Source organism: Budorcas taxicolor, chromosome 15 (assembly GCF_023091745.1).
Source record: "Budorcas taxicolor isolate Tak-1 chromosome 15, Takin1.1, whole genome shotgun sequence".
Taxonomy (NCBI): Eukaryota; Metazoa; Chordata; class Mammalia; order Artiodactyla; family Bovidae; genus Budorcas; species Budorcas taxicolor.
In genome coordinates, this window is record NC_068924.1 from 74,001,909 (window position 1) to 74,026,052 (window position 24,144).

The following is a 24,144-nucleotide window of genomic DNA, read 5'->3' on the forward strand; positions in this document are numbered from 1 at the left end:
ACTAAAAACTTACAAAGAGGCAGTAATACACAGACAGTGGACTATTACTCAACCATAAAAAAGAAAGAAGTAACGCCATCTGTGGCAACAGAAACGGGCCTAGAGATTATCATACTAGGCAAATTAAATCAGATTGAGAAAGACAAATATCATATGATATCACTTATATGTGGGATCTAAAATATGACACGAATGAACATATCTATGAACAGAAACAAATTCAGATACAGAGAACAGGGAAGGAGGGAGGAGAAGGGAAAAATTGGGAGTTTGGGATTAGCAGATGCAAACTATTATATACAGGACAGATAAACAGTAAGATCCTACTGTATAGCACAGGAAATTATGCTCACTATCCTGAGATAAACCGTAATGGAAAAGAATATGAAACAGAATATATATCTATATAACCGAATCACTTTGCTGTAGAGAGAAATTAAAACAACACTGTAAATCAACTATATTCCAATAAAAAATTTAAAAACATTATTTTGACTCTACTGGCAAAAGTCTTTTTCTCTACTTTAAAAAACTGTAACCAGTGAATAAAACTATTGGCAATCTTCTACCTTACACTGGAACAGTTAAACATTAAGGGACCCATCAGCACCAACCACTTACTCCCCATGAGCAATGAATAAAAGAATAATATTTGTAGCACAATTAAGCTTCTATGGCTCAAGATGGATCATCCCATCAGTTCTGAAACAATTTTATTCTAGCTGCATGAATATGATCATAAAGAAAAAAAATCACTTCTAATGAAATGTGGAAGGACTTCCCCCCCCCACTGCAACATATTCATCATCATTTCTTTAAAAAATTTAATGTCAGAACTCTTAAGAACAGAAAATAAAATATATATGGAAAATAGCTTAATTAATTATTTAGAGCCTACAAACGCCTGTGGAAAAGCACAATTTTTAAACCTTGAAATGAACTAATCTGTAATATAAAATGGTCATTGTAGATAATAAGTACTTCCCATTCACACAAGAGAGAATTAAAGAATTGTGATGTTTCTTTTATTTTACATTTATGACTAAAGAACCATAATAACCCACAACGGACCACTGTTGATCTCATCGTTACAAATAAGAACCAAATGATTTAATAAATCTGTTAGAAGCTATATGCTTTAAGAAGTATCTGTTTCCCGTTTTTCGATCGTTTTCCAGCATTTCCAGAAGCCCAAACAAGAATTACAATATAAGGGCAAAAATATGAGGAAATATTAAGTTCTGAATCTTTTAGCTGGATATACAATTAGGGCAAAGCTAGTATTTCTACAAATAACTTCCACAAATCACTATATAAATAGCAAGGAGTCTAAGAATATACTGCTACACTCAGCTTCTAAAGATACTCAAATCAGTTCAACTACATAGGAGGCTGTCTGTTTAAGTTAGAGGATGAAGTTATCACTTAATGAATTGACGCCATCTAGTGGGATCAGTGAGATTTCAGCTGAATCTGGTTTGCTCCAGGTTACTGCAATCTATTCAACTGGTCAAATATCTTGTTTTAAAATACACATTTGTGGAACTTCCCTCGTGGTCCAGTGGCTAAGACTCCATGCTCCCAACGCACGGGGCGAGGGTTTGATACTTGATCAGGGAACTAAATCCCACATGCTGCAACCAAGATCCAAGGCAGTCAAAACAACAACAACAACAAAATATATATATATGTACACACACACACACACACACCCACACACAGTTGTACTAATAAGTGAACTATTCTGAATGTCTATCGTAAGAATGTGGCAAAGCTGCCTACAATAAAAATAGCACAAAAATATTTTAAGACCTGCAACCCTCACTTAGAAGGGAATAATTTTCTATTCTTTCCTTCAAAGGAACAAAATACAAATCAACATGTACTAACAATATGTATTTTCAAAGATCAGAAAAAAGTGAAGTCAAAATCAAAACAATATTTGGTCATAAAAATGTTTAAATAACAACAACAACTATTATTATGGAAACCGTGTCAGACTTTATTTTTGGGGGGCTCCAAAATCACTGCAGATGGTGACTGCAGCCATGAAGTTGAAAGACGCTTACTCCTTGGAAGAAAAGTTATGACCAACCTAGAGAGCACATTCAAAAGCAGAGATATTACTTTGCCAACAAAGGTCCGTCTAGTCAAGGCTATGGTTTTTCCAGTGGTCATGTATGGATGTGAGAGTTGGACTGTGAAGAAGGCTGAGCGCCGAAGAATTGATGCTTTTGAACTGTAGTGTTGGAGAAGACTCTTGAGGGTCCCTTGGACTGCAAGGAGATCCAACCAGTCCTTTCTGAAGGAGATCAGCCCTGGGTATTCTTTGGAAGGACTGATGCTAAAGCTGAAACTCCAGTACTTTGGCCACCTCATGCGAAGAGCTGACTCACTGGAAAAGACTCTGATGCTGGGAAGGATTGGGGGCAGGAGGAGAAGGGGACGACAGAGGATGAGATGGCTGGATGGCATCACCGACTCAATGGACGTGAGTTTGAGTGAACTCCGGGAGTTGGTGATGGACAGGGAGGCCTGGTGTGATGCAATTCATGGAGTTGCAAAGAGTTGGATACGACTGAGTGACTGAACTGAACTCAACTGAAGCATACACTTAGAATGCCACAAAGTTTTAATCTTTAAAGCTATCTTGCAATATAGTTCTAAAGCCAATTCCCTGTTATGAAAACACTTACATCCTGAGTGACTAATCAAAGTAAGTGATCCTTCTTCCCTCTAAACATGATGTGAATATCCCATCTACTGACATTACCTCACTGCATACCTACTATATGGCCAGAAACATGCCAAGAGATGAGGAGGTTCTAAAAGAGTCCTGGTCTTTGAAGGAGCTCAGGCTTGGCTCTGATTCCAAAAATCAGTAGCACTTTACAGAAGACGCTTACAATTGCCTTTTATCATAGTTTTACTGTTAATTTTTTTCACATTGAAATAAACTATTAGCGTGAATGGGCTTCCCCAGTGGCTCAAGCAATAAAGAATCTGCCTGCAATGCTGGAGATGCAGGATCCATCCCTGGGTCGGGAAGATCCCCTGGAGGAGGAAATGGCAACCCACTCCAGTATTCTTGCCTGGAGAAGCCTATGGACTGGGAAGCCTGGTGGGCTACAGTCCACAAGGTTTCAAAGAGTCACACACACCTGAAGCAACTGAGCATGCATGCACACACACACTAGCGTGAATATTAAATCCATCATTATTTTGACTCAGTGACGTAGTTTAAACCAAAAATCATTGAGAAAAAGATGTGCATCCTTCATATTACCCAACAACAAAAATATCTGTACTTTCACTTCCAGAAATATGATTTATCATTTGAAAGTCTTACGATAATGCAAGACTTCCCCCTACGGTACAGGATCTATTGCAACAATCAGCATTATTCAAGTTATTTACATTCCTAACAGCATATCTGCTTCTACTCTTTGCATTTCTTGGGATTACCACATTGCAGGTAAGAAGAGAAAAGAACTTCAAGTAAAATGTGTTCATTGTTTCTCTGCTCAGTGGTAGGTAGGAAATTACACAGAGTGAAGTTCATGTAAGTAATCTGCAAACTATTCCATTTTCTAAGTGGGAATGTTAATCTTAACATTTCACCATCTTCCCCTAAACTGTGTATCAGTCTACACACACACTCATTCCTACACTCTGCCATGTCAAACATTAGATTAATGTATAATAATGTCCAGATGATAATTCAATTTAATTTAGCAAGTTTTGTAAAATATTTAAGGGTATCAAAAATTTCCTGTGTGTGTTTTCTTATTAAAGAAAGTACAGAGCAGAGTTCCATACTATAACGCATATCTGGGGCACCACGAATCATACATGGCCTCAGTTCTGAAAAGAACAGCTAAATTTAATCAAACTCCCTTTTTTTCCGAAAGAGTCAAGAATTGGGCGGCATATATCTCATCTTGACCCGATTTGCTTCACTAGAGAAGTACCAATGGCCTAAAGACCACTCCATGGGTCAAAGGTAGAAGAAAAGGGCCTACCTGACTGGCTGAGTTATTAAATCTACCTGTACCTCTAGCAGAGGTGGGGAACATCTAGCAAAGAGAAACAGCAAGGTAGGGAGGAACAGGGCTGGGTTTGGGATATGAAAACCTGATGCTGCTGGACAAGCTAAATGTAAATGTAAACTGCAAAATGCTATTTTCAGCCGAATAATCTTATCTACCCTATCCACTCTCATCCCACCACCTATCTGAGCAATATTTACCCTCCATATTACCCAGATCCTTTGATAAGACCAGTCTCTTCTCTGCTAAGTGAACTTAACAAATTTGGTCCCATTTTAAAGCTTTTGTTGATGACATTCCCTGGACCCAATTTACCTTTCTTTCTCTCCTCTGCCTTCGTCCATCTACCCTTGAAGGTCTGGTAAGCACCATCTCCTCTATAATACTTTTCTTGACTCTACCTGCCTAGAATGATCTGTGAAACCCTATTACATCAAGTGTCTGAATCATACATAATATAACATCTAAACATATAATAATAACAGCAGCTGAAAACACAGAAGTCCTTACTATATGGCAGGCATTTCTAAGCGCATTAACCGTGTATTATGTTATTTAATCTTCAAAGCAATCCTATGAGATAAGTTCTATTCAGTTCAGTTCAGTTCAGTCTATTAGTATCCCATTTTACAGATGGGGAAAACACGTTTCCAAAGGTAGTAAGTGGCAAAGCCAGAGAGATTCTAACTCAGGCAGTCTGGTTCCAGAGCCCATGCTGCTCTCCATCATACAGTATGGGCTCGGCTTGCTCAATGTTTTACATGATTTTGTCTTTTGACTCGGAACATATGATTCCTAAGGATAAGGGCATTTCATTTAGTGTAACCTTTCCATAACCTTGTATTTTTCTGGGCTGTACAATTACATGCTCAGTGTTACCTTGAAAGTCGAGATGGACTATCAGTCACTTTACATTCTGGGGAAGGGAGTTCAGCCTTACAACGAATCATTCCAAACTTCAGTGTTTTCACTAAATAAATATACTAATTTGTTAGGCTTTTGATAAAAGATTATTCCTGCTGCTAGCCCAGAACCAAAAAATTTAGGGATGTCTAAGGAAAATTAATTTAGTCACTTAATAAATGACTTTAAAATGGTGAAAAACATGCCTAGTGTGAGAGTCAGGAATAAGGATAATCTTCTAAAGGTGAAAACGAAAGCTCTCTCCTGATTTATACTCACAAAGCAGTCTCTTGAGCATTTGTAAAGAAAATTAATAATGGAGATTTAATAATTCAATGATTAAGTCACCTGAGATCAGGTATAGTACAAGTCTAAGATACACAACTATTTTTAAAATGTCAGCATTCTGTAACTGATATGGTTTTAAAAAGGCTTTTCTTTTAAATATATTGTTATTTATACCTCACAACAATCCTGTGAAGATACTTATTTTAAAGAAGAGTAAAGCAAAGCTCAAGGAGATTTAGTGATCCATCTATAAAATTACACAATTACAAGACAGAAGGGTGAAGTCGCTCAGTCGTGTCCGACTCTTTGCGACCCCATGGACTGTAGCCTACCATGCTTCTCTGACCATGGGATTCTCCAGGCAAGAATACTGGAGTGGGTTACCATTTCCTTCTCCAGGGGATCTTCCTGACCCAGGGATCGAACCCGGGTCTCCCTCATTGGAGGCAGATGCTTTAACCTCTGAGCCACCAGGAAAGCCAGGATACAAATCTATGATTTCTGATTCTAAGGCCTAAATTCTTTTCTGCTTTACAAAGTTGTTGGGAAAAGCAGTGTGGATTAACTCAAAATTAAATCTGGAGTATGTTTTTTTGGGTCTCATCTTTTGGTAATTCATAATGCTGCAAGTCAACAACAATCATAAAGCAAAAATAAAAACAGTCTTGACTCTGGAAGAAACAGCAGGTTTCCTAAGCCACTGTGCAAAGCCCTGGCCCAGAGAAGTTCGAGAACAAGAGGTCAAAATATATATGTGTCTCAGAGGACAGACAGAATGAAAACCACAGTCACAGAAAACTAATCAAACTGACCACATGGAACACAGCCTTGTCTAACTCAACGAAACTATGAGCCATGCCATGTGGGGCCCACCCGAGACAGAAGGGTCATGTGGAGAGTTCTGACAAAATGTGATCCACTGGAAAAGGAAACAGCAAACCGCTTCCATATTCTTGCCTTTAGAACCCCATGAACAGTATCAAAAGGCAAAAAGATATGACCCTGAAAGATGAAATCCTCAGGTCAGTAGGTGCCCAATATGCTACTGGAGAAGAGTAGAGAAATAGCTCCTGAAAGAATGAAGAGATGGAGCCAAGGAAAAAACAACACCCAGTTGTGGATGAGAGTAGTGATGGAAGTGAAGTCCAATGCTGTAAACAATACTACATAAGAACCTGGAATGTTAGATTCATGAATCAAGGTAAAATGCAAGTAGTCAAACAGGAGATGGCAAGCAAAAACATTGACATTTTAGGCATCAGTGAACTAAAATAGACTGGGATGGGTGAATTTAACTCAGATGACCATTTTTATCTACTACTGTGGGCAAGAATCCCTTAGAAGAAACGGAGTAGCCATCACAGTCAACAAAAGAGTCTGAAATGTAGTACTTGGATGCAATCTCAAAAATGACAGAATGATCTCTGTTCATTTCCAAGGCAAACCACTCAATATCACAGAATGCAAGTCTATTCCCCAATCAGTAATGCTGAAAAACCTGAAGTTGAACGGTTCTATGAAGACCTACAAGATCTTTTAGAACTAACACCCAAAAAAGATGTCCTTTCCATCATAAGGGACTGGAATGCAACAAGTACAAAGTCAAGAATCACCTAGACTGTTGGCAAATTTGGCTTTGGAGTACAGAATGAACAGGGCAAAGACTAACAGAGTTTTGCCAACAGAACATGCTGGTCATAGCAAACACCCTCTTCCAACAACACAAGATAAGACTCTACACATAGACATCACCAGATGGTCAACACCAAAATCAGATTGATTATATTCTCTGCAATCAAAGATGAAGAAGTCTATACAGTCAGCAAAAACAAGACCAGGAGCGACTGTGGCTCAGATCATGAACTCCTTATTGCCAAATTCAGACTTAAATTGAAAAGCAGAGAAAATCACTAGACCGTTCAGGTATGACCAAAACCCTTACAATTATACAGTAGAAGTGAAAAACAGATTCAAGGGATTCAATCTGATAGAGTGCCTGAAGAACAATTGGACAGAGGTTTGTGACACTGTATAGGAGGCAGTGATCAAGACCATCCCCAAGAAAAAGAAATGCAAAAAGGCCAAAATGGCTGTCTGAGGAGGGCTTACAAATAGCTGAGAAAAGAAGAGAAGGTAAACGCAAAGGAGAAAAATAAGATATATCCATCTGAACGCAGAGTTCCAAAGAACAGCAAGGATAGATAAGAAAGACTTCCTCAGTGATCAATGCAAAAAAAAAAAAGAAAAGCAATAGAATGGAAAAGACTAGTGATCTCTTCAGGAAAATTAGAGATACCAAGGAACATTTCCTGCAAAGATGGGCACAATAAAGGACAGAAATGGTATGGACCTAACAGAAGCAGAAGATATTAAGAAGAGGTGGCAAGAATATACAGAAGAACTATACAAAAAAGATCTTCATAACCCAGATAACCATGATGGTGTGATCACTCACCTAGGGCCAGACATCCTGGAATGCAAGGTCAAGTGGGCCTTGGGAAGCATCACTACGAACAAAGCTAGTTGGAGGTGATGGAATTCCAGTTGAGCTCTTTCAAATCCTAAAAGATGATGCTGTGAAAGTGCTGTACTCAATATGCCAGCAAACTTGGAAAACTTAGCAGTGGCCACAGGACTGGAAAAGGTCAGTCTTCATTCTAATCCCAAAGAAAGGCAATGTCAAAGAATGCTCAAACTACTGCACAACTGCATTCATCTCACATGCTAGCAAAGTAATGCTCAAAATTCTCCAAGCCAGGCTTCAACAGTACATGAACGATGCATTTCTAGATGTTCAAGCTGGATTTAGAAAAGGCAGAGGAACCAATGATCAAATTGCCAACATCTGCTGGATCATAGAAAAGGCAGGAGAGTTCCAGAAGAACATCTACTTCTGCTTTATTGACTATGCCAAAACCTTTGACCGTGTGGATCACAACAAACTGGAAAATTCTTAAAGAGATGGCAACACCAGACTACTTGACCTGCCTCTTGAGACATCTGTATGCAGGTCAGGAAGCAACAGTTAGAACTGGACATGGAACAACAGACTCATTCCAAATAGGAAAAGGAGTACATCAAGGCTGTACATTGTCACCCTGCTTATTTAACTTATATGCAGAGTACATCATGAGTAATGCCGGGCTGGATGAAGCACAAGCTGGAATCAAGATTGCCAGAAGAAATATCAATAACCTCAGATATGCAGGTAACACCACCCACGGCAGAAAGTGAAGAAGAACTAAAGAGCCTCTTGATGAAAGTGAAAGAGGAGAGTGAAAAAGTTGGCTTAAAACTCAACATTCAGAAAACTAAGATCATGGCATCCAGTCCCATCATTTCATGGCAAATGATGGCGAAACAATTGAAACAGCGACAGGCTTTATTTTGGGGGGCTCCAAAATCACTGCAGATGGTGACTGCAGCCATGAAATTCAAAGACGCTTACTCCTTGGAAGGAAAGCTATGACCAACATAGACAGCACATTAACAGAGACATTCCTTTGCCAACAAATACCCGCCTAGTCAAAGCTATGGATTTTCCAGTAGTCATGTATGGATGTGAGAGTTTGACTATAAAGAAAGCTGAGCGGCGAAGAATTAATGCTTTTGAACTGTGGTGTTGGAAAAGACTCTTGAGAGTCCCTTGGACAGCAAGGAGATCAAATCAATCCATCCTAAAGGAAATCAGTCCTGAATACTCATTGGAAGGACTGGTGCTGAAGCTGAAACTCCAATACTTTGGCCACCTGATGCGAAGAACAGGCTCATTGCAAAATACCCTGCTGCTGGGAAAGACTGAGGAGAAGGAGAAGGGGACGACAGAGGATGAGATGGTTGAATGGCATCAGCAACTCGATGGTATGAATTTGAGTAAGCTCTGGGAGCTGGTGATGGACAGGGAAGCCTGGCGTGCTGCAGTCCATGGGGTCACAAAGAGTTGGACACAAATGAGTGCCTGAACTGAACTGACCTCTGTTTCACCTCTATTTTGGAAGTTTATGGTTCCCCTCCCCTAACAACCCCCACCCCCAACCCAGAGGACGGGGGTGATACAGTTGACCAGTTGATTCTTAGACTGAGTTGCTAGGCGCACTGGAGCAATAGACATAACCAGACAGTGAACAGTATCTCCCTCTTCACTGGCTTCTTTCCCTCCAACTATCAACAAGCACGCTCTGGTCTCGTCTATAAGAAAACAAACACACTCTCTCTCCCCAAGCTGCTGTTCTCTCCTCCTTTCCTGAAAGGTGACAATGAAATGTGTGACAAGTAGAGGGCCCAAAAGAAAATGGGCATCCACTAAAGCATATTTCTCATTCCCCTTTATCACTAAACTCTTTGTTGCTGTTGTTATTTTGAAATACTGATTATATTAGAAAAGCATTTGATAGTTCTATTGGATTATACTGATATAATCAGTCACTTAGTTTTAAAACTATGTGGCCTGAGGATATCTATTAAAATATGGGTTTTTTCATTCATTCAACAAATATTTGAGCATTTTTACTAAATTTCTTCATGGAGTTACTGGGGGTCTTTGACCTTCCCACTAGACTGTGAACTCTTTGAAGGCAAGAATAAACTGTTTCAACTGGTAACTTTACTTCTTAGCTGACCGGTAGTAGGGTGTTTAAGTCAATGAATCACCTACTGAAATAAAACTGCAATTCTTAAGACACTTCCTGGCTCTCGAAGACTAGGATTTCAAGACATCTCCCACTTGGTACTAAGCATTGCTTTTCATTTCTAAAGTCATGAAAGTTTTGGCTGAGATCCTTTTTCTTTTCTGACTTCTATAGAATAGAGATGTTATTTCAGGCAATGTCTTCAGCTAACAAAGTTTTCCCAAAGCAAAAAATGTGGATGCCCATGAGTCTGGCATAGCAGAGTCTTAGAGCAGTTTTTATTCACTGATTGACTTTCAAAATAAAGGAATTACTATGAATTTTTTACTTCTTTTAATTTAAAAACCATATATGCAGCATACCAAAACAAAAAAGAAAGATTAAAGCTTCTTTAGTATAAAATTAATTTTAAAACCTTGTACATAAAAATTAGAAGCAAGCTAAACACTGTCGGTCCTTCACTCTGTCTCCACTGGCAGACACTCGGTCATGGCGTCAGTACTTCCCCTACATCCTGGGATCTACACTGAACTACTTCCACTACACTCTCCCTTGCACTATTTTTTTTTTTTTGAACTTGACAATCCTTATACCTGACCTGCTTATTACCACTGGAAAGAATCCTTAAACCAGGCCACAGGCTCTGCCTGAAGTTCATGCCATCTTTACCCTCACCTTCTGGTCACCCTTAGTGATCATCTATCAATTTCCCTCAAAAGCTATTCAAATCTTTGTCTTCCTTGACTTCTTCGCACAAGTGCACTGTTGACCATGCTCTTCCTGGGATCCTCTGTTCACCGATCACTATTACTTGCAATTATTTAGTTGTTGCTCGTTCCCACAGCCCTGAAAGTTCCTTTAGGCTTAGATCTTTTTACAGTCATATACTTTTTAAAGTTCCTATCCTAGACCCTCTTTATCCCCCTCTCTACACTCATTTCCTTGGTTATCTTCATTCAAAATCAAATTCAAAATCTCCCTTATCAGACAATGGAAGACCATAGATAGAATTTTGGTCCTTACGACTAGCATACTGTATGGTCTCAGGCAAGTTAATTAACTTCAATCTGTTTACTCACCTCTTAAATGGGGACAGCAGTATCTATTACACCTTACAAGGCTACTGTGAATATTAAGTGAGGTAACAGTATAAGGTACCTACCTAATAGTCATGGCCTCTCCTGAATCCCCACACACACATAAATAAATTATATGATAGATACCTTACTGCTTCACCAACACTGAAGAGTTGGCTAGCTCAAGACCAAATGCATCCCTGTCTTCCTGCCTTGCAGTTTCCTATCTTAACAACACCCTAATAGCTCAAGCTGGGAACCCTAACCACTCCTTCACTTTTATGCCTAATTAGCCCTTGCACTGTCTTGCACTTCTATGCCACTGCCGTGAGTCAGGCCACTTACTAGGACAATTTGTAACATTTTCCTAACTGGTATCTCTCCCATCTAGAGCACATAGGTCCCTTTGCTGATAGAATACTTTCTCAAAAAGGGATCTCACCATGTCATTTCTCTGCTTAAAATTTCCCGTATCTTCTACCCAGTAACTATGGAATAAAGCCTAGACTCCTAGGTGAGGCATTAAAGGCTGTTAACAATTGTACTTCATTCATTCCTTCAGCCACTCTGAATTATCTGCTTGATAAATGAAATGCTTGAAACGCTTCTTCCTGCCTCTGTACCTTTGCTTAAATCAGTTCTTCCTTTCCCTCAGACACCTCTCCTACCTGTCTATACACCTCTCATTCCTGAAGACCTAAAACAAACACTGCTTTTTACACAAATCTTTTCCTAATTCCCTACTCGGGATTAATATCTCCTTCTCTATGTTTGCAGAACACCCTGTTTATAACTCTATAAAGGCACGTACCATAATCTACTTTGTATTTCAATTTGTATGTTATACATCTCTCTCTTCTTCTATGCTACCAGTGACCTGAGAACAAGGAAACCAGGTCCTAAGCATTCAGTAGCCCATTGCCTGGAAGCTGGTAGTCCTCACAGATGCTTGTTAAACTGAATAGAATAACTGCATGATTCTATCATCTAGAATGCAGAACCGTAGCACTTAAAAAAAATAACAAAACAGAGACTACCTCAACCGTTCATCAAACTCAGCATCACTGATAATGGGGCAAATGGTCATGCTATGCCCTCCTGTGATAAAGGCATAAAGTAGTGTAAGAAGTATTCTTAAACCAAGAATGTTTAATGTGGATTTAATCATGAGGAGCTAAATCAGATAAATCAAGATCTCAGGACATTCAGTGCTGCAACCAGGCCACAGGCTCAGCCTGAAGATCATTCCATCTTTACCCTCACCTTCTGGTCACCCTTAGTGATCACCTATCATTTTCCCCAAAACTGATTTTTCTTCAAAAATTTCAACAATGTACCTCTCCCCTTTCCCCTCCATGCACCCCTCCCCCCCCCCCCCGCAAAAGGCCATGAAACTGTTGTAGATTAAAAATCAAAGAAAAATGGCAACCAAATGCAATGTGTGATTCTTGACTGGATCTTAGATTAAAAATACAAAGCCTTCTAAAGAATACAGTGGTCACCTACTAGGGAAATGTGATTTTGAGATTAGTGCTACCCAAAAGTATAGTCCATGGGCCCATGCTGATCTGTAAACTATTAATGATAAGTAGTGAGATAAGTATAAAACTTGAGAATGTACATTTAGAAATGTTTAGAGAAATGGGACAGTAATTTTATGTCTGTTTAATAATAAAGCAACTGGGCCTGTGCTTTGTCCATATGATGTTTTTTGAAATTTCATTTTTTCTAGTAATCCATTTTGTCATATATCATAAAAACTTTATTGATGAATTGGAAGTTTAAAAACAGATGCTTTTCCACAGATAGTCTGAGAAGTACGCTATTAGAGAAAATCATCAATCTTAAATTCCCTGAGTGTGATCCTTATGGCTATCTTGGAGATAAATGTCTATAAAAAGCAGCAAAAATCAATTTAAATAAACATGTGTACAAAGAAAGTATACAGCTATATAGAAAAGTTAACTAGACTTTTACATCCAAAACATGTACATCTGGTAATCTTTAAATGATACATTTGCTATCCTATAGCTCTAGTACAGTGACAAATGAGATTTTTATTAGCGCTAAGAATGAAGAAAGAGGCAGAAGATGTCAGAGTATACTGAAAGCTATCAAGACTACACCCCACTGCTTGCACAGAGTACTTGGATTTATTCCCTTCTTGCCCTGTGGGTGTGGACTGCAGATTCTCTGTCTACTCTGTCTGCAGTGGTGGTGTTCTATGAAGCTGTTTCGCAAGATGAAATTCTTGACAATGAAAAGCTCCAGGTTTTTAAGTAACATGTCAAGATTTGCTCTATTGAAAAAACCCCAAAACTAAACTGGGAAAGAAATCATTATCCTTACTATACTATTTTATTTCTAATTTCTATGCAATTAACAAAGATTATACAGATCAAAATGCAAGTGGGTTTGTCCCTGAAAACTGTTAATTATAAACGTGTACTGGTTAGGAAAAACTAATCTTCTCCTTAAAAGTAACCAGGGTTCAAAAGAAAAGACCATCAGATAAAGAAGGATAAGGCTATCAACTGCCTGAATTGTATGCTGCTGTACTTTTTCTCTATAACTTTCAAATCTCAATTAGTGCAAAAAAATTCTTTTTGCTATTTTGGCTAATTAAATTAATTACTCTAGCGAGCTGTAGGGGTTTTAGAAATATGTCCTATGCTTATTCTGTGCTGTGCTGTGATATCCAACTCTTTGCCACTCCATGGACTGCAGCCCAAACCAGGCTCCTCTGTCCATGAAATGCTTTTTTTCAGGCAAGAATACTGAAGCGAGCTGCCATTTCCTATTCCAGAGGATCTTCTGACCCAGGGATCAAACCTGTGTCCTATGGTTAAAGCTTCCTTACAAAGACATCAAAATATAACACCTAAGAATGCCCTCAAGACCTGTTAGTTGGGTATCCTGAAAGTCTGGACTCAAGCTCACTGTTATCTTCAGAAGAATGCACACTGCTGCTGCCGCTGCTGCTGCTAAGTCGCTTCAGTCGTGTCCGACTCTGTGCGACCCCAGAGACGGCAGCCCACCAGGCTCCCCCGTCCCTGGGATTCTCCAGGCAGGAACACTGGAGTGGGTTGCCATTTCCTTCTCCAATGCATGAAAGTGAAAAGTAAACGTGAAGTCGCTTAGTCATGTCCGACTTCTAGCGACCCCATGGACTGCAGCCTACCAGGCTCCTCTATCCATGGGATTTTCCAGGCAAGAGTACTGGAGTGGGGTGCCATTGCCTTCTCACACACTATTACCGTTTAACTTTTTCTAATTGGGCAATCTATAGGGGAAAAATAAATGCATCTTCCTAAAATTGAAAGAAAATTGTCAGAAGACTTCATCTCTTGTCACTTCAGAGAAAAAACAGCTATGCTGAAATGGCCATCAGTGTATAATTTAATTTATGTGCCTTTAAAAATCTCACTAACATATTTGACTCAATTTCTCATGGAAGAGATTTCACAGAATTACAAGTATATATCACATGACTCCGAAAAAGACAATTTGACAAACCTGAACAAAATCCTGAAACAGACACCAAACCGAAAAAAAAAAAAACCAACAGAAACTGAGACAGCAATTGATGCTTGTAGAAAAAATGATGATGCTGTGCTGAGAATGACTGCAGGTAGGAGCAGATGGTGATAACTGGCTTAATGGCACTGCTTACTGCATACCATGCCACACTCTCACAGATGCACACCACCAATCTCTAAAATAACATCTCAGGGCAATGCAATCCAGTGCAAGACGTTTTATGACAAAATCAATGTATCATCACTGTAAGCAGCCGAACACACAAATCATGTAAGAAGCTAAAATTGTGTTTAAAGACAAACTCATTTGGTCAAAAATAAGGCAAGAAAAAGAAAGGGAGAGTAAAATAAGACTTTCCGATTCTGGAAGCTTAGTCTACTTTGGGTTTTTTGCTTAAAAAAAAAAAAAATTTGGAGACTGAAACTCACATACTCCCATTTTCGAACTTTTGTGGATGCTAATTTCTCAGTTATTGGTTTCTGCTCTATTTTCTCTGAAGAGGCAAAGAAAGAACTGCTTTTTAATGTGTTCCAGGAGATGGGAGAAAAGACTGTCAGCTTTTAAACTTGGCAGGAAAGGTACTTTTTGATGACTGTAGGATCTAAGTTTCAAACAAAGTCATATCAAAATTAAGCATAACATCAAATCAATCTCAACTGTTTTCACTTGAGATTTAGACTAACCTAGAAGCTAACTTTTATTGATAAATATACATGCCTGTATACAGCCTTTAAAAACTAAGTAGGAATGAACTAGGCCCACACAGTACTTGGATATGACCAATTCTAGACAACTTCTGCTGAAAGTAGGTATCAGAGGAGTTTAAAGGCATTCTGGTATACTCCCAAGTAAGTTCTTGAGTTGGTACTACGGAGTATCATGCTCTTATTGATGCTATAAATTGCACTTTATCCACCAAAACTAACTTTTTCAAGACCTAAACATTTCACTTTTGTATTAACTTAGGCAGTCAGACTACATTCCAATCCTGGTAATGAAATTGAGTCTCGTCGCCGATTTGGATTTGACTGGCTCTTTTATTTTTTGTATTTCAGCTTGAGACTTAAATAGCACTCTGCTCTGTAAATGCTAGCATGACACTGAAATATGGGTCACATTTCCTAGGTAGCAAAGGATAAATAACCAGAAAAAGCAGGAAAACCAGTGTGCTCGACTTTCAGGGTTCCTGATAAACTTAACCATCATGTCACAGCATTTCAAATCTTTTTCCTTTAAGGACATATCATTAATCCCTACATTTTAACTCCCTTTTTTGGGGCTATCATTTTGGAAGAGACTGCTTGACCTGAATGAGGGGAACTCAAGCAAACTCTGATAAGCAAAGCTACTCTAGTGAGAGCAAGTCTTCTCCAACTCCATTTTATTCATTCTGGTTAGTTACTACTACTAGCAAACAGGCAATTTTGCCATTCATAAATACTCTGATGGGAAATATGACTGCCTTTTCTGGGGTCTGGTCCCTATTTTGTGGCATCAGTGATGTCATTTCCCAATGTCCTCCTGTGTTGTCTGTTGACATTCTCAGACATGGCATTTCATTCACACATATTGCATGTGTAGAGTAAGATCCTGTGACATGTTTGGGGACGACACTAGAATTCCCTGAAGTGCCTGCTGCTATCCTGCAGCAAACCAATTTTTCATTAGAACTGCCACAAGGAGCAAGAGAGCTGGCTTTGACACTGCTTGACTGGTCTGCACGCAGCGGCAGTGGGGAGCACCCATCTCTGCGCAGGAGGTAAGAGTCCTTTCTAGGCGTGGGTGCTGTGGCTGTGCCTTTAAAAGTAGGCCCTTGGCAGAGCTGGCTCCCACTTTCCCTTTTTTCCTGCTCTTCTTGTGTCTCAGACCATCTGATCATCTAGAATATAAAACACTATCCTCAGGACTTCCCTAGTAGTCCAGAGGCTCCCAATGTAGGGGACCTGGGTTCAATCCCTAGTCAGGGAACCAGATCCCACATGTCACAACTAAGCCCCAGTGCTGACGAATAAATAAATGAATAGCTAAAAACAAAAACAAGCAGCAAAAAACTATTATCCTCTTTGGTCCTATTTACCTCCAGAAGTTATGAAATTTCTCAAATATGAACATGACTCCTAGCTCCCTATCTCTTTACCTTATCTCCAGGCAACTGCACCAGCTGAAACTGCTTCCACATTCAAAAGTGTCTTGTTTTGAATGTTGATATGCTGATAAGTGCATGACAGTTATAACTGGAAAAGATTACCCCAAATCTAAGCATACATGAAAGGGACCATTAGATTGGTAATAGTTAGATTACCAATAGTCCAATGATAGACTGGACCTAGGCATAAATCTACCTCCCATCAAATTATTATTTTCTCTGATTTTCCCAATTCTCCCACTGACTTGTCTAGGCTATCAAAACTTTCCTTTCTTTCCTCCCTTTTTATCTTCACTCTCTTCTAACTTCCTTTTCTCGTTAATAGTCCTCTTTCTTCCAAAAAAGTGCCTTCCTTTGCTTTCCATGGGTAATAAGCAGTATCATTTCTCTTTCATTGAAAAAAAAATGCAAGTCACTGCTCGTCACTTAATACTAAGTTTCACTTTGATGTTAACCATCTAGTTCTGCTGCTGCTACTGCTGCTGCTGCTAAGTCGCTTCAGTCGTGTCCAACTCTGTGCGACCCCAGAGACGGCAGCCCACCAGGCTCCCCCGTCCCTGGGATTCTCCAGGCAAGAACGCTGGAGTAGGTTGCCATTTCCTTCTCCAATGCATGAAAGCGAAATGTGAAAGTGAAGTCACTCAGTCGTGTCCGACTCTTAGTGACCCCATGGACTGTAGCCCACCAGGCTCCTCCGTCCATGGGATTTTCCAAGCAAGAGTACTGGAGTGGGGTGCCATTATTTCACTTTGATGTTAACCATCTAGTTCTGCTACTCATCTATTTTTCGTCTGTGATTTACTTATATAAGAGTTAAGGATTTCTCTAAGATTTAACCTGCTGTTCTGATGATTCTCTAATCTCCATTGTCTCTACCATGACTCCCTATCTCCAGACTGGTCTATGAAGCCATTATCCCTTATTACTAAACATCCTTTCCTCATAGGAAGCTGTCCAAGATGAGCATTATGCTATGCTGTTCCATCATTAGATACTATTCATCAGTAATATAGTGGTGTTCTAGACACTTTATGAAAACAAGTACACACTGCTTACGCACAAGTTTTCTTCTCTGAAAGAGACAGCACTGAGGTGGATTTTCTCTCAGACACATGTATAAAGTTTTATTTTTAAAATCTTTTCTCTATCTCCCAATTATGCCATAGATTTATTACGCCCTAGATTTTAAAAAGGAAGGCATTTCCTTATGTCTTAACATCACTAGGTTTCTTCTTCGCCCAAATTTGTGTCCCTTTCACCTGGACACGACCAATCAGTAGGCAAACATTTCAACCGTTTTTTTAGATAAAGGTCAAATTCTTACTGATAAAGTAGATGTCCCCCTCCTTCCTATTTTAGCTTTAAAATTAGACCTTTCATGATAATAGATTAAGTTAGTAAAGATGCCATTCTCCTGGTAAGACAATAATAAAACCCCAATCACTTGTAGTTCTCGGCTACAGAAAATCATTTTATCTAAGGAGTCCTGATACCCTGAGAACATTCTGATTTGATGCATTACATTTTTCTTACAATCTCTATTTATTTTTTCTTTTAAACTTTTCATTCTGACATAATTTCTGACTTACAAATAAGTTTTAAGATGGCAGAGAGTTCTCATATAACTTTCACTCAGATTCCCCAAATGTTAATTAACTCTGACACATTTTATTCTTTTTTCTTTTTTTCTCCCTCACACACACACATACATGCTTTCCCCCTGAACCATCTGAGAGTAAGCTGCAGGCATTATGTGCCTTTCCTATTTTGCAAATAAATAAACACGATAGAAAAGATAGGTAAATAAGATGGATATATGAGCAAAGGTGATGAAGCAACTATGTACAGGTAACGGGCATAGTTAGACGTTCACTATAGAATCCTTTAACTTTTACTGTATGCTTGTATTTTTTCATAATAAAATGTTATGGGGAAAAAACTCAGAAAATAGAATACTATTTTCTTCAGATCTTATTGAAATAAATTTTGCCAATGTCCCAGTAATGTTTTAAGCAAAATAAAATCTTAATTTTATTTAATGTTTGCTTAATGTTTTAAGCAAAATAAGATCATGCCATGTAAGTTATTTAAATGTCTCCTATTTCTCTGTTTCTCTGATGGGCAACAGAGGAAGTCAGCTTTCTAATTATTCATAATTATGTGAGAGACCTGGGCTAAAGATTAACCAAAATGCTAGAATATCCAAAACTCTGTTACATTTGGTTCTTAAATTGTCAGGCTTTTAAATGGTCTTGTGGGGGTTAGATAAATCTATATAATTAGGTTTTGAGCTTTAAAATTAAAATTCCATTAGAATGTTCTAAAACACCCAAGCTCAGCGGCACAGGAAATGTTTTTGTAGTAAAGTATGCCTCGAGGAAAACTGCCTTTGGTGGAAAATGTAGTTGCAGACAGCCTATGACGTAGACAGCATGACCAAGGTGTGTGAAAGCTGACAAGACACGGACTCAAGGATGCCATTCCAATGTTTTACAATCCTTTGCAAGAACAGGTGTTGATGTTATTTTTATTAATATATCTCTTTTTTGGATCCTTAAAATAAACCTAAGGAAGGGTACTGAGGAGGATTTTTCCCCCTTCTCAGAATAAAAATGTGGGAAACCTTTAGCTACCTCTTCTATACCCTGTGTGCCGCTCAAACAAGTTTATGCGGTAAACTGTCTCCATTCTGAATGGCTGACTGCTTTTTATAATCTGAATTTTAAAATGCAAAAAAAAAAAAAATCCTTTAAAGTCAAACAGTGGAATTAACATATGAGCAGAGCTCCCGTGGGCATTTAAATCCGTAATTAAAAAACCTGAGACACGTTGGCTTGGCAATCGTTATTGTCTAACGTGCACAGATAGCCAAAAGGCACTGAAATGCGACATTCTGTCCCACATGACTCACTCACTCAGCAGAGGCAGCCTCATGAAGAATGCCGAGCAGGCCTTACATCTTTAAATGCCTGGCCCACCAAAAGTCTTTCCCCCAGCACTGAAAAATGCCCAGAGGTCCTAGGGAGAAGACTGCTGAGTGTTTAGAACTCAGAAAATCTGCTTCTGCTAGTATGTTCCATTTCTATGCAGGAAAAGGAACCCTTTCCCGAAAAATTGGAAGTCTTAGAGTAGAAACACACGCGCATACGCACGCAAATCATCATTCCTTTCTGATGTGTGAGAGCACAGCTCACAGCACAGCAATCTAGCTACGAGCCTCCTGGATTATAAACAGGCTGCCAATCCAAGCAGCAGCTGTCTCACATCACTCTGCTTTTTCTCCCCTATTTTATTATATGTCAAAGATGAAGCACAGATTTCTACAAGTTTTCTCTGTGTTAACAGGTACAACATGTATAGGCCAAGGAAATTTGTTTTTAAGATTATTCACATCAAACAATATTCCATGCTAATCTGCCATTGTTTACCTTATTTATACATGTAGAAGGGGTTTAACAGGTTTGCACTTCTGCATTTTCTGTTATAAATTAGGCCCTGAGTATTATAATTCTGCACTCAATCGCAGTCAACCAAGAAATTGCCTTTATAAAGGCAACTGAGCACCCTGCCCTTTCTGGACTTCGAAAACAGTACTACCTACACCTGAATGCAGACGCCTGCACAGAAAACACACAAAATACAATGCAATCTGATGAAGTCTTTAACGCATACAATTCTTTCAAGAACGAAGCAAACCAATCAGCTAAACGTACTGCTTAAGATCTTTATACCCAACTGCTGAAGCCATTTCCAGTTCACCTTTCACCAAAGGACTAACAGCCAAAGCTACTGAGAGAGGCCTTTTGTTCCCATAGGGAAAAGCTACGTTCTCAGGAATCAGTATTCAGAGGACCCCTTTTAAAGAATGACTGCTATCTTCTCCTTACACAGTTTTCACCATATAATTCACTTTGGGAAGATACTTAATAGGCAAAATGGCCATTATTTCACTTTCTTGTTTATGGTCAGTACATTAAGAATTTCTACTTGGCTGTCACAGAAATGTCACTCCCCACCCATGAGGGATCCTACATTACACCGAGGGAAAGTAGCCAGAAGTATCATTTTCTTTGTCAACAAGGAATTCACTTCAGCCTAATAACACAAACAGGGTAACATTTCACTATGGCTGGAATTAACAGGCTGGTAGTTAATTCTCTAAATGCTTGAACTGGGAATCTCTGAGGACACTGTTTTTTGAAGGGTAGGCTTTGGAGGAATATAACAAAAAATGATTCGAAAAAGCTGTCTTATCCAAAAACACTTTTATTGTTCATTATCCTGAAAACTTCAACTTTTCAGCGTTTGATGTCAGAAAACAAAATTATTTCAGTTTTCAAGGACATGCACATACAGCTGTCATTCCTGAAATTTTAACTGGAAAATCTTGATTCCTTCAGAACAACCTCACATTCGTTTTTTAAAACATGAAAATACTAGGATTTCCCTGACAGTCTAGTGGAGTTAAGAATCTGTGCTTCCACTGCACGGGGAATGGGTTTGATCCCTGGTTGGGGAACACGTGCCATGTGACAAAAAAATGAAATAAAAAAAAATTTTTAATAGAGTACATCAAAATATTGGCAGTTCAGTGCAAACCTTGCAAGCAATATTTGCTTAGCAATTAATTGCTCTGATAACCGAATTAATGTATTAATTGAATATATTATTTTCATAATTAGAATAATAATTATACTATCTACTATGTTTTAGGAAAGAAATGTTTTCCCCTCCTTGCACTTTAAGGCTTCCTAATTCAGTTGTAAGGCTCACGTTAAAGTCTATATGTTAAAAAATACTTCCTTACACTTTAAAAGCTTGCCTTTTAAACGTGTTTTTTTCACTTGTTTTAAAGTGTGTTTTAATACATCCCTGAAGGACATGTGAACACAGGATGAATCCTATTGGATCCTCAAATTGAGTAGAAGTCCAATGTTGATGCAATCATGGTTTATTAATCTGAACTTCACCTTTCCAAAATAAAACAAAGCTCCTAAAAGAGTGGTATCTGCCCTGATGAACTAAACTTTGAGGATATCAAAGAATTATTTCAGGAAGTCAATGATAACTTCTTGTCCCATGATCATTTGCAAATTTTTTGCACTTAATGTTCTGAGATGCTTTTTACCAGGTAATTCTACTTGATACTGAGTTTCTCAAAGTCTAACAACGACCTGGGTTGAATTTTTCCTCATATGAGAGATTCCCAAAACAATGTATTCTCTATTGTTTAGTATTGCCCAACAAAATATCTGTTTTGAAAACCAACTTTTTCTTCCCACTTAAGGTGCTCTTTTTAAAGTTCAAAAAACTCTTCACTGTCTTCATTATTAAGCTATATTTCCTTAAATATAACTTAAAAACCCAGCAATAAATTCTGTGTCATTTCTCATAGTACACTTGAAATAAAAAATAAATCATCACTGGAGTTCTTTTTGTTAAAAAGTATTTCAACTTCACTCAACCTTACCTATGCCACAGTTACACAGCAAAAATAACAATAGAAGGAAATAAAAATGTGAACTTGTAAATTCTAAGAGGAGATGGGTAAAATATTCTATTTATGAAAATGCTTTAAAAGACTTATCCTTTGAATGGTATTTTACAACTTGATTTGATAATTATCCTTTTCACTGAAACTTATTCTTTTAACTGAAATGTAATACTACCTACTACAAGAAGAAAGCCCTGACACACACAACTGATACAGTGAGTTGTTATTCATATTAATAACAGCCTTTGGACATAGAATCAACAAGAAACAATAGAGCAAACAGCTGGTTCTACCAGGTTTAGAATCCCAGCCTCTGTAAAGAACTATCCAGAGAATATGGCCAAACAACATTTTTGATTTCTATTCTCTGATTTCCTTGAGTGAGTGTCAAACAACCAAAAATTATTTATTCTTTCCAGAAGCTCTCCTACCCCAATCAAGAAAGCTTCTTTCACTAGAAGAAGACATTGAACAGTTTATTACTCTAATCATATTATTTGCCTAGACTTTTAACATTTGTCTAACATGTTCATGAGATTCTTCTTTGAATCAGTGGGGGATTAAAATCTGATTTCAAGAAGAGTCTTAAAACATAATCTGAAAACAGATGATAGGAAAAGCATTCTTTTGTCAGCTGCAAATTATAAATAAATTACTTTAGTCTACTACTCTCTGAATGTTACTAAAATTTAACTTTGTAACAACCTTGAACACAAAACTCAAAAAGATCTTTAAACCCCACAACACTGTAAATCAACAATATAAAAATTAATTTTAAAAAATCTTTTAATGCTAAAAGACAAATTCTTAGATTCAGAGAAACAACCTGCATCATAAACATAAAATTTTATTCAAATAATATTTTGTTTTCATTCAACCATTTTTGCTTCCATTTTTAAATGTGCAATTTTTAGAACTTGAACATCATTTCTTCTAAACTGCATTTTGTGAGTGAGTGTGCGTGTTTGTGTTTATGCAACCAATTTTTACTATTTTGGGGTGGGCTGGGACTGACTAGAAAAAGTGCTGATTTCAAAACGGTATCATCTATCCGTTATTTGCTCACAAGTAAATAAATGTTTTAAATAGCAGAACCATAAGGAGCTAGACACTATATTAGTGAGTGGAGTTCTACAAGAAATTTTTCTAAGGGCACACTTAGTAAAGAAGGGCCCCTGTGCTGTACATTTTTAGCCTCCTTAGCTCAAAGTCTCAGAATCATCTCTCATTCTTTCTTTCTCTGCCTTGTGGCCCAGTTTCAACCAATTCCTAATCCTGTTCATTCTTGTTCTGCATCTGCAGTCCTATTCATTCCAAACCTCTCTTCCTCATACTTCTTGCCCCTTACCTGGGTCAGAAATAATTTCCTTATCCCTAAACTACAATAATATGATTCTAACTGTATGTCTGTACCCCATTTCTCCCTTTCTATACAGTGCTGCCAGATTAATTTCAAGAAAGCATAACTCAAGATTGATTATGTCACTTCCTTGGCTAAAAAAAAATCCAACAGCAAAGAATCACAGACTATTACAGTTGGAAGGGGCCCTGGTGGTCCCTGAAACCATCTGCTGAGAGAGCGGGGGAAGGGAAGGTACGGAATCGAAGCCTGGAAACAGGAACCCGAAGACAAACAGTCCACAGGACACAAGGAGGTGGAGGCCTGGCAGGTTCCAACCTAATTGTTCATGCAGATTGCACAAATTCATTATCTTTCTAGAAAGTTTGTAAGAAAAATGCGTAACAAGGCAGTATATACTTTAAAGTGTTTAGTTAGGTGATTCTTTTCTTTTTAGATTAATACGCACTCTGAGGCAGGTCAAATCAAAGGGGTTTGGCTGGGGCTCTTCCTCTGGTTTTGTCTGTAAAGCCCAACAGTGCCTGGCAAAGGATGAAACAATCTTGTTTCTTTCTGATACTTTATTAACACAATACTCAAAAGCTGGAATTATCTGCAGTTTTCAGGAGTGACACTTACCCACAGACTGTGAAAATGGGGTGAGATATAAATGCTTGATTG

The 24,144-nt window shown here is 38.3% G+C and overlaps 1 protein-coding gene across 5 annotated transcripts in view; it reads right to left on the minus strand.

The window, feature by feature from the left end:
• The window catches only part of PHF21A (PHD finger protein 21A), a 186,256-nt gene that overhangs the window by 73,085 nt on the left and 89,027 nt on the right, over nucleotides 1-24,144 (minus strand). The window contains exon 1 of one of the 5 annotated variants that reach the window (XM_052652712.1): nucleotides 7,696-7,773. The exons of the other annotated variants lie outside the window; for them this stretch is intronic. The gene's annotated coding sequence lies outside the window, so the exon portion shown is untranslated. Of the gene's footprint in view, nucleotides 1-7,695; nucleotides 7,774-24,144 lie in introns of those variants that run through there. 5 annotated transcript variants of the gene reach the window in all.